This window comes from Trichosurus vulpecula, chromosome 5 (assembly GCF_011100635.1).
Source record: "Trichosurus vulpecula isolate mTriVul1 chromosome 5, mTriVul1.pri, whole genome shotgun sequence".
NCBI classification, from domain to species: domain Eukaryota; kingdom Metazoa; phylum Chordata; class Mammalia; order Diprotodontia; family Phalangeridae; genus Trichosurus; species Trichosurus vulpecula.
Window position 1 is genome coordinate 164,216,357 of NC_050577.1, and position 12,379 is coordinate 164,228,735.

Below are 12,379 nucleotides of genomic sequence, written 5' to 3' on the forward strand. Positions count from 1 at the left end.
AATTGGTACCAATCACAGCACTGCCACCTGATATCTTTGTGACCTTGGGTATATCTCTTATCTTCTCTGGGCCTTGGTTTCCTCAGTTGTTAAATAACGAGATTAGACTAGATGACCTCAAAATCTATGAGTTTACGATCATTCAATCAAGAGTTTATCAACTACCCATGTGCCAGGTACATTGGTAGGTGCCAGGGATGCAAAAATGAAACAGCTGGTGGCACGAAGGATAGAGTGCCAAGTCTGGAGTCAAGAAGACCTGAATTCAAATCTGACTTCAGACACTCACTTGTAGTGTAACCTTTGGTGAGTTACTTAACTTCTGTCTGCCTCAGCATCCTCAACTACAAAAAGGGGATAATAATAGCACCTACCTCCCAGGATTGTTGTAACGATCAAAATGAAATATATTTGCACAGTGACATCTGAGTGCATATGTTTGCATACAGTAGGCACTTAGTAAATGCTTTTTAAAAAAGTCTCTCCTCTCAAAGAGCTTATATTACCTAAGAGAAGATAATATATAAATAGAGAAGGATAGGCACAATAGATTCAAGATGGTTCCAGTGAAAAGGACTAGTTCTGGGAAGATAAGGAAAGGCTTTAAGCCTTAGAGCTGAGCTTTAAAGAAGATTAAGAATCCTAAGAGGCGGAGATAAGGGGGTATAAGTCAGGTGTAAGGGATAGTCAAGAGCCCTAGGCAAGGGAACAGGGATGAGAGATGGACTGCTGTTTGGAAGGAAGAGCAAGGCCATTTTGACTGGAATGTAGAGTGTGTGAAAGAGAGCAATGTATAATAAGCCTAGTCAAATAAGTCCACTATTAAAATGCAAGTGTTCCTGAGAAGGTATCATTTTAAACTATTAGTAAATGTTTTGGGGAATGAACCAAGGGCACTGGTTAAAAGGAGGAATTAGTAGATAGCTTATTGGTAGCCAGATGAGGAAGGAGTTAGTACTATAGGAGAACCAGGACTAGGAGAGGGCCTAAAAGGGAAAGTCAACAAGAAGGCATTTATTTCTCATTCAACAAATGTTTATTAAGTGTTTACTATGTTCCAGAAAATGTGCTAAGCACTGGGGATACAAAAAAAGGAAAATCCAGTCCCTTCCCTCAAGGAGGGCCATTTGAATGAGGTGGGAGAAGTTGTTGTTCAGTCATTTCAGTCCTGTCCAACTCTTTGTGTCCTCATTTGGGGTTTTCTTGGCAAAGGTACTGGAGTAGTCTGCCATTTCCTTCTCCAGCTCATTTTACATTAGCAAAGACAAATGCATACTTTACAATTTTGCATGGGGTCGATACTTCAAAATACTCGGGATCCCTGAGAGTAAACTCATTAGTGCCCCAATTTCTGCAACTAAGTTAAGTAAGATCTAATTGATACTCTTCCAAGCGGAGAAAGGAAATACTAATGAAGTTGGTTCTCAGGGAAGCCTGGACCTCAAACCTTCATCAGAAAGCTGTTAGAGGCTCGAGTCTTTGCAGCCTTTCATACTCAAACCCATTGTCAAAATGATTGCAGTCACAGAGCACCTTAAGGACTGTGAAATCAGTTCCTTTGGTTCTCTCAGAAACATGCATGCTTATTTCTAGAGCACACAAACCTCACCTACAAAGCAGCCCAGCCATTGAAAAGGATTAATCTAAACAAGGCAAAACTGAGTTCTTTGGGTTACAGCCAACTAACATTGTCAAGTCTGGGATTGGACAGTCTCCACAAAGCGGGCTGGGAAAACTCCCATGTTTTGAGGCTACTGGGCAGTACCTCCAACAGGAGTAGGCAGGTAATTGTTGTCCCTTGCTGATTATTTGAATCGTGAACACAAACTGTGCAGAATGTCCATTGGTACCCCTACACACTGGGATAGGCATGAAGCAGGGAACAAGACGATTTTTATATCCATTGTAATTAATTCAGACTTCAACAATTCAGAAATAGCAACATTGGGGAGAAACTGGGAAGAAATTTATATCTGTCTTTTCTCTCTGGAGAAAAAAGCAATAGTGTAAATAAAATTATTAACTGACTTTTTAACCTAGTGAATGGCAAAGTGCTTTCTAGTACTTCAGAAGCACCAGTTTATGTAGAAATAATATAACTGCAACACAAACAAAAACCTTACTTTTTAGACTAATATATTTTAACTACTTATCTCTGCTCTGTTTATAAAAGCTAGGCCTATGCTAAACCATATTTGGTTAGCCAGCTTTGAGTCATATCCTTGCCAAGAAAACCCCAAAGGGGGTCACAAAGTGTTAGACAAGACCAAAATGGCTCAACAACAAAACTTTGAGTTATTATTACAAGATAAAACTGCATTTTTCTCAGAAATGTTTTCTATCTCAGACTTTTCATTGATGCATACTGATCTCTTCCAGTTAGTCCAAATAGGAGTGTCATAGAGTCAAGCAAAGGAAAGTACCTGCTAAAAGAAACAGTCTAGAATTCTATCTTCTATCAACCTAGAACTTACATACCAGTAGTCATTCTCGAAGTACTTCATAAATACTAACATTCATGCCAATTGGATAACATTAGTAGATAACCTTTATCCCACTGTGATTTCATACTCGTTATCGTAATTGACCCTTACAACATCTCTGTGAGATAAGTGGCAGATATCATTACTCTCATTCAGCAGAAAGGAAAACTGAAGCAAAGAGCCCAAGAATTCAAGAAATCAGGCAAAATCCCTACTAAAACCTAGATTTCTTGATTCCCAGTCCTTTGTTCTTCAAAGTCACTTTGCAAAGTACTTTGCTGGAGGCAAGGACAGAATGAATGGATGGATGAAACTGGAAATCTGGAGATCTTTGGCTCTATTCCTGAAAATGACTCTGACCCACTACAAAAGTCAGAGCAAAATCCTTGTCTATCCGCAATGTGAAAAAGGAACACAATTAGAACATCTCCTCTCTCACCTTCAGAGATATGTATTTTCTCATCAGGAAATGTCTTTAAATTTCTTTGAGTTCATCAGGCAAAGTGTCTATATAAAGAAAGGAAAGAAACGAGCATTTGTTGAATGCCTGCTCTGTGCCAAACATTGTGCTAAGCCCATCACAAACATCTCATTTGATCTTCACAACAACCCTAGGAGGCAGGAGTTTTCAATGCTCTTGTACAGTGGGCCACTTCTCTGGGCCTTGCTTTCTGTCTTTCTCCCACACCCACTCACGTCTTTTCTATTTAGATAAAAAGAAAAGGTCAATTTTTTTTTCTGATTTGCTCAACGTTAGAAGTTAGAGCCATAAGCAACTATTTCCCAGGATTAGTGAACAAGGATCCTACCCTGGGAAAAGAAATGGGATTGATTGCCTTTGAAAGTGATGGTTCACATGAATTTTTCTTAATTCCAAAGCACTGCCAGACAACCGTGCTCTAAAATGGGTGTACATAACAGATATGTTTGTATAATCCTCAGTGGATGGGTCTACAGAGTGGGGATCTACCCAGTCTTAGACAAAATAGACTATCTTTTGCTTACTCATTATAGCAATCATGCAGATTGAGGATCATGGGATCTAAGAAGGGAATAAGCATTTATTAAGCACCTACTATATGCTAAGCACTTTATAAATATTATCCTATTTTTTCCTGCAAAGTAGATGCTATTATTATCCGCCTTTTACAGCTGAGGAAACCGTGGCAGATCGAAGTTGAATGACTTGATCAAGGTCACAGGTTTGACTCTGGTCTTGATTCTAGGCCCAGAGATCTATCCACTATCCAACCTATCTGTCTTGTTTCTTTGACAAGACATGAGAGATGAATTTGGGGGCTGGAAAGGACTTCACAGGCCATCTAGTCCAACACCTTCAAAGTACAGATGAGGAAGATGAGACCCAAAGAAGTGAAAGAATTTAGCCAAGGTCATCCTACCCAGGAGTGGCAGAGCTAGCCTATGAACCTGAATCCTCTGATTCCAGAACCAAGTTCCACTTTGCTATCTCAAAAACTATTGATCAGACTAGATTAAGAAGCAATCTAGTAACAAGGAAAGAGCACACTGGACTGAGTAATGGGCGGGTAAGTGAAACAGTGGATAGAGTGCAGGGCCTACAGTCAGGAAGACTCATCTTCCTGAGTTCAAATCTGGCCTCATTTCACAGATGAGGAAACCAAGGCAAAGAGGTTAAGTGACTCACCCATCATCACACAACTGGTAGCTATCCAAGTTAGGACTTAAAACCAGATGATTATGACATGGAGGTCAGCTCCCTCATTTTTAATGATAGTTCTTACAAACTATTACAGTGGAGACAAGCTCTATTCTGCTTCTTCCTCTTCCCAGAGCATGGATTGTGGGAAAGGCCAAGACTTCTCAGGCTCTTTGTAAGGCCACTGATAGCTCAGAGCAGGAACGTGCCAATTCCACAAAGCAGAGCAGGCAAAATTTCAGGATATCTCACCACTAATCATAATCACTGGGGTTCCCTCCATTCCTCTTGACAAAAGCAAAATAAGAAATCGTATAGAACTTTGAACTGGCTGGAAACTTCAAAATCATCTAATCCAACCCCCTTATGCAAAGACAGGCTGAGAAATATTTAACAGAGGAATAATGCCTGTAGCACACTCTTGAGTTTTATCTACATTATTATCATTTCCTCTATCACTTTCCTCAGTCTAGACAAGCAACAAAATGATAAATCAAACCATTACTTATTGCCAATTTCTAAGGTGTAAATGCTTATATGTTAACAATCAACCCTTGTGAGCTGGTCTGAACCAGTTCAAGACAGTGCTAGCACACCCATCCTACAGATGAGGAAACTAAAGCCCAGAGAGATTGAAATAATTTGCCCAGGGTCACACAGGCCCCAAAATTACCCCAAAGAGCACCAAATGCTTAATTTCTTTAGGGGATAATCCAACCCTGGTTCAGTGACCAAATGCTAATGCAAAAATAGAAATGAAATTCAGGATCTGTGTCCTCAAATTAGAGACAGCCTGAAGTCGAGAGTCAAGAGTTGTGCCACATAGAAAAGAAAAAAAAATGTTTTCTAAAGCCCTTTTCTTCTAAGCCCATTTAACATCATATGCTTAATTCCTAAAAGCATCCTATTTAGATGAATAAATTCTCAAAGGCATTTAGTGCTTAAAGTCAGGTAAAATCCACAGAAGTTTTGATCTAAATTGATCCTAGCCAGTAGTGTGGCCTTTCCTGGCCTTCTGAATTTTCTGCCTCAACTCAGTTACGATATTCATCACAAAGAATATTCTGTCAATGTAAGTACTCATGTCTGAGAACACTGAGAGAAATTCAGAGAACACACAATTGGCAGGAAGGATACTTAAAAAATAAACCAACAAGCCTTTCCCTTTCAGGCTCGTGTTGAACGGCCTCTTGTTCCGTCAGCATGAGGATAACTTTCTATCCATCACAAACAGCTCACGCAAGATGTTCACCATCAAAGATCATTTCAGTCTGGAGAGCTTAGCTGTCCACATGATCAAGATTCTCTCAGAGCAGTCTTGATCTCCTGGCATGGATGCTACACAGGGAGGCTCAATCAATCAGATCTGATGATGATGAATGAGGCAATATGTGTACACAGTACCTGACTCAAATTTTAAATCAAAGGAATTGGGGCCCTTTCAAAATGCACCTTGGTGTCCTTCTTAAAGAAATGCACCATTTTCTTGAATTAACCAAATTTTAGCTTGCATTACCTCCTCTTTCCTTCTTGCCCCTAATAAATCTGAATTCAAATTCATTAGTATTGAAACATGCCTAAACCAGGGTGCTTAATGTGTGTGAGAGAAGCATAGGTCTATTTATAGATGCATGTTCATATCATCTAATAATGTTTGTTAAAGTCCTTTATGAATATAGGAAATATAGTGTAATGCTAGGGGGAAAATGTATTTACAGAAAAGTGGGCAGGTAGCACAGTACAGTCAAAGTAATACTAAGTTGGGAACCAGAGGAGTTAAGTTTTAATCATAGCCCTACTTCTTGTTGCCTGTATGGCTTTGGGCAAATCCTTCAACCTCTCAAAATAATTTTCACCTCAGTTTTCCCATCTGTGTAATAAAAGTTAGGCTAGGTGTTGCTTCTACCAGTAAATCATGTGACGTATGATCTGTTCCCTAAGTAGATGTGTTACCTCATAGAACAACAGCACCCCTAATCTAAGCCCTAGATAATCTGCTTACCACTCAGGAGAAAAAAGGTAACAATAAAAAAAATTCTCTTCTTTTCCCTCCTTCCCTCTCTCTCCTCTTTTTATTTTATTTAGAGTTGATTTTCATGGGATTCTGTGAGGAAACTGAGTGAATTTCCTATAGAGAGACATATGGGGGAACCAAGCAGTGGATGGATGTTAGAACCACCATGAGCAAGCTAAACCAGCCTTAATTGTTGGCATATTAGGTAACCACCTATGAAGTACGACTTCAGAGGCCAAGGGAAGATTGCATCAGTCCAGAAAGATACAACGCATACCAAGGAAGTGATGCCTAATGTTTCAAGTTTAGAACCCAATTCACTTAGTTCAAAGACCCCTCTTTAAATATCACTGTCCCTAGGAAAGGCAACATTTCAAGCTTTCCATCATTTATAGGGGGTAGGAACTGGATTATTCCATTAATAGAAGGAACTCCCAAGGGAGGAAGTTCTCTCTGCTAATTCAAATCAGTACCCTCTTGATGATTTACAGAGGTGCTGAGAAGGTAAATGGCTTCACCAGGGCTGCACAGCCACTTATATGTCAGAGGAAGGACTTAAACCCAGGTATTCCTAATTCTGAGGCTGGCTCACTATCTAACATTACCTTTCATCCATCATTTATACCTTACTATAAATGAGTTTCATCACTTTTCCTAGAAGCATATTTTGATAGAAGAAAAGAAGGACATAATAAATGGATTCTGGAATTCCAAATAGCACAGAGAGCGAATAATGGGCAGCAGACTGAGAGGCTGAGGTTAAAGAAAACGAATTTCACCTATTTTATTCATGCAATGCATCTTGAGCACCTACTAGGTGGGAGGTAGTGTGACTTCACAATTTTGCCCCTACGGTTGACCCTTTGAGTTAATCTAACTGTGAGATCAGTGTGACCAAGAGTCAGAGTGGGAAGAAAGGGCAGAAAGGTAGTAGGCAGACTTGGTAGATGCAAGTGAGGTCAAAGTCTGTTTTAATGCCTACATGGATGATAATTCCTAAAGGTTAAAGCAATGAGCTTAGAATAAGAAAGTCCTGGGTTCAAATTTTACCTCAGGTATTTGCTAGTTGTATCATGCTTAGAACATCATTTAACTTCTCAGCTTCAGTTTCCTTGTCTGTAAAATGACAATAAAAATTCGAGCATTCCCCCATGAGGTTGTTGCGAATAACAAATAAGAAAATGTTTGTAGAGTGCTTTGTACAACTCAAAGTACTTAATTATTATTAATTTTATAATTATATTTATATAATTAACAATTAGTTATTATTATTTACAAAAACATGTTATAAGTGGAAGGAAATTTTATTATTAAACCAGCACATAACCTAGATAGAATATCTATCATGCCACTTTCTTCATTTTCTATAGACCTCGATCCATGTAACTGGTCAAGTTTGAATACCACTATTTTAGAAGGATCATTTTAGGATCACTTTCATTGAGAGGCAATATGGTGTAGTGGATAGAAAATGAACACATTCTAGCCATATCATTCTATGAAAGTTACTTAGTCTATCAGGGAAGAATTCTTTAATATTATAAGAGAAGGAACTGACATGAATTGATTTTAAAAATAGTTACTCATCTGGGGGTTCCCTACATTAATGAAATCACAGGCCCAATTTCTATCCCTTTATTAGAATCACAGGCGGCCATTGCCTCATTAAAAGCTCCTTAGAATTTGCACCCCTATCTCTCTAGCCTTGGTCATAGCAGCGTGGAACCATTACTTTACTCATAAAGGAAGCATGTACTAGGGAGAAGATGGCCTTCTGTTTCTTATTGCAGAGTGAACCTTCTATAATCTCTCCCTGGAGAAACGCTGACATCTCCACCAGGAATCTCACACTGGAACTGAGCTGCCAGGGTCATCACTTATCCAGGTTACATCTATTAATTTCTACAGAAACTCCTACAGCAGGCCTGAGGATCCCCTTCTGTTGGCATATTCAAAAGGATAAGTGAGATAACAGGCTGGATGACCCAGCAGGAGAAAGGGGGAACCAAGCAGTTGGTGGATGTTAGAGCTACCATGAACAAGGCACTGAAAAAAAGCCAAACAAGCAGATGTCCTGGGGGGAGAGGGGGAATATTAAGGGTCATCAGGATCAAAGGAATGGAAAAATGTGACAGACAGAGGCAAGCCAGAGTGTGGGCTCTGTTAAAATATTTGTGTTTTATTCCAAGTCTGATGTATTACCCAGTTACATAATGTGATGACTCTGGGGATTTGAGCTCAGTGCCATTAAATTGACTGATAGACTTGGCATCTGAAAAATCTATTAAATGAATACATTTAGCATTGATCGAAAGCACAGGTTATCAGAACAAATCGGGTCTTTTACTTCAAAGCCGATGCAGCCTGGTAAACTGGGGAGCTGTTCTTATGCTCTCCATTAGGGAGAGAGAAAGAGGCTGATTGCGCAGTGTGGAGACAAAGCATCGATCTGGAGCACTGAATTTGTGAGACTAAATATGCTTTTTAATTGGTGTGAATTGCCCTTAGTAATCAATGACGGAGCTTATTAGGTCATTTGCAGTTAGCTACAGTTTTCTCGTTGAATGTAGAAAATGGCTGTTATCAGCCTTTCAATCCAAGCACCAACACCTCTACTCCTCAGAAAGCCAACATTGGGCTCCCTCTGCTTCTCTTTTGCTGGCATAATGACTGATTATAGAAATCTGCACAAGAACCCTTGAGAAAATGGACTAAACTTACCCTATTGAAGATCTCATGGGCTTTTATGAGGATAATAGCAAAAACTCATTACATACAAAAAAATAAGAGCTCTTAGATCTTTCACACATTTTACAACCTCAGGGAGTAACAGATGTCCTAAATATGGGCTGTACCGTAACCTATGAAGAGAAAAGAAAGTGAGACAGTAAACTCACAGTTTAAATTTTTTTTATTTTTATTTTAGACTACATCTCCCTCTCTTGCCCAGGTTAGAAGTATTAGGATTTCAATTTGTACATCACCTCACTCCAGCATCAGTTACAGCAGTATAAAACCATTACTCATAAAGGTTTATTAAACCTAACCCATGAGTAGTCGTGGGCACAATCCCACTCTGATTGACATGGAAACTTTGACCTAATCCCTTTTTCTAACCTAGGCCAGTTTGTCCATCTTTGGGCTGCCCAACAGCCCCCCACTGCAAGGGGGTTACTGCATTAATGACAAATTTAGTGAAGACACCCTCTTGGCTTTACCCTGACAGCAGTTCAGAACTCTGAAGTTCAAGAGATCTGCCAGCCTCAGACTTCCTAGTAGCAGGGATTATTGATGCATACCTCACAATTCAATTCTACAAACAGTTATTGAATACATACAATCCAGTGTGTCCCAGAAGTCTTAGTGGAGCTTTAAGCTTTAATAGTTTAATAATAGCTTTAACAAATAGCTTTAAATTGCACCAAGACCTTTGGGACACCCTGTATATAAGACATTGTACTAGATGCTGGGGACACAAAGTGACAAAAATGATAGTCACTGCTCTTAAGGAGCTTACAGTCTATCAGGAGGCATATAATGTATAAATGAACAAAGATAATATAAGGCAAAATATGATCAGAGCAAAGGAGAGGTCCAGACAAAGCTATAGGAAATTTTGAGGCAATAAATCTTTCAGTGAGAGATTATTGGGAAAGCTTCATGGAGAATGTAGTAACTAAGTTGGGCCTTGAAAGAAGAGAATTTTAACAGGCAAAAAGTGATCCAGTTATGGGGAACATGATTGCTTGAATGTATGGAAGCCAGATCAGGCACCAGCTAACAGTATAGGTTAGCTGGATAGTAGAATGCATGAAAAGAAGTAAATGTGAAATAAGGCTGGAAAGGCTCTTAAATTCCAGATAAAGGAATTTTTTTTGCAAATAAAGCAATTTTAAACAACAGAGTCACTGAAGGTTTCTGAGGAGAGGAGTAATGTAATGGAACCTAGGTGTTAGGAAGATTCACTGCAAACTGGGTGAAGGACCAATTAGAGAGGGAAGAGAATGGAAGCAGGGAGGCCAATAAGAGAAGTGATGCAAGCTTGAGGGAACTTGTTTTGCTTGACTATGAATGTTTGCAACAAAAGTTTTGTTTTTCTTGCCTTTTCAATTGAAAGGAAGGGAGAGCTAAAAAGAAAAAAATATGCATCTGAAAATAAAATAAAATTTAATATGCGATCCAAACCTGAAGTACAATGATAGTTAACAATGCAGAGAAGGACTTCAACAGATATTTTGGAGGCAGACTTGGTAACTGAATGCATATGGTGGATGAGGAGCAGGGAGCTTTACATATGATCTTGAAGTTTCAAGCATGGGTAACTAGGCAGATGGGGGCACCATCAACAGAAATAGGCATGACCTCCACCAATGTTTATCAAAACCTTTCCATGATAGTAATAATAATCGGAGTAATTTTTTCTTTACAAAACTTGTCATTTCATTGATGTAGGAACTTCCTCTATCTTAGAGGTTTGCCTGGGGGCATTGAGAGCTTATGTAACTTTCCCAAGGCCACACAATGAATATATGTCAAAGGCAGGACTTTTACCCTTATCTTCAATCAATAAGCATTCATTAAGCACCTACTATATGCCGGGTACTGTGCTAAGTATTGGAGATTCAAAGCAAGTTATATGCAGGTGTATCAGTAAGGCAAGATTCATGACCTGAAGGATGACCATGAACATGCCTGTATCGTTCAGAATTGCAAAGTATGAAAAACTCTCTAGGTAGGAGGCAGAAGAAATATAACATTTATTTAGGCACCAAAGAATCAGATCCCAGAACCAGTAATTCCAATTCGATGTAGCAGTAATTGTTTTCCAGAACCAGTAAGCCCATGTCAATGTAGTAACAAGGAGATTAAAATACAGTATTACAGCAAAGAGCCAAGTCATTCTGTAACCTTCCCCCCACCTCCTAAGACCTTCCCTTAAACAATCACTCACGAATCCTAACTGTTTGCTTGCCAGTGTCCTCCCCCCACTCAGTCCTCTGGTCTGCAACTCTCTGGTCTCCACTCTCCCCTCAGCACTCTGTTCTGCAGCTCTGTGGACTCAGAGTTCTTACTCCTTCTCCTTGGGCTGAATTCTGAAGTCTGGCTTCTCTTCTGACTTCTTGGTTCTCAATAGCTACCTTCTGGGTGTATATGTTCTTTTAGGGCCCAAGGGCTTCATGCCCAATAGGCAAAAGAGTGTGGGAAAGATCTTTAATCACTGATTGGTATCACAAAGATATGGGCCTGCCTCCCTTAAATGGCCCCACCTGAGGCCTATTGAATGGGTGGGAAAGATCTTCAATCACATTATCATCACATTCTGCCCCAAGATCTTTCACATCTAGTACATAGGCCACTTGTGTCTGAATAGGCATTAACATTTCTTAAGTACAACAAAATCCCCTCAAAATAAATATATCCCATTTGCAAAACACTTAAGATAACATCTCATCACCAGAGTGGCCACATGGCTTGCTGTGGACCCCTAGATATTTGTATCCATTACATAGGTTAATGGGAAACTGGTGCCAAAATACCATGACAGTACAACAATACAAGAATAGTACAAAAATAAGTATACAGAACAATATCATTGTTCCCTCCTCAATCGAATGGGGCTCAAAATTTTGGCGTAAGGGGTGAAGGTCTTGTCCGCCATAGCTCCTTCCTGCTGAAATTGGATGTAGAGCTATCCCTGCCCCAAAAGGTCAAAAGTCCCATTCAAGAGGTCAGTTCCTTAGCAAGCTAGCACCTGAAACTTGATTGATGCCAGGTCCAGGGATGACACAGCACAGTCATGGACGGTGGGTGATGTCCAGCTTAAACAATCAGACTTTTTCCCTGTTCTTCCCTTTTGGGATGCTAAGACTATCAAGTCTCCCTTTTGTTTGAATGGGTGGGAAACCTTTTTGCTGTCTTTGTCTTGGAATATCTCTCAGCTATTTCTCAGCATTAAGACAATCGGGAGCCATTGACTTGTATATGATGCAATGCTGGGGATGGGGAACTTTCTCATACCCAGACTGGGTAAGGTCAGAGCCCTTAGGGCTCCAAACAGGATATAATTGAGGGGAGCTTGGCGTTTGACTTTTGGGGTACACTCATGGAAGGAGTGTTGAGACTCTGGGCAAGCCGTAACTGCCCCCCGCCCCGGCTTTGTAACTCAGACAGATAAGATGTTGGTGTTTCTATGCTTTGTGATTT

The 12,379-nt window shown here is 39.8% G+C and overlaps 1 protein-coding gene across 1 annotated transcript in view; it reads left to right on the forward strand.

Annotated features, from left to right (window-relative positions):
* The window catches only part of GRM3 (glutamate metabotropic receptor 3), a 132,582-nt gene that overhangs the window by 109,564 nt on the left and 10,639 nt on the right, over positions 1-12,379 (forward strand). The window lies entirely within an intron of this gene.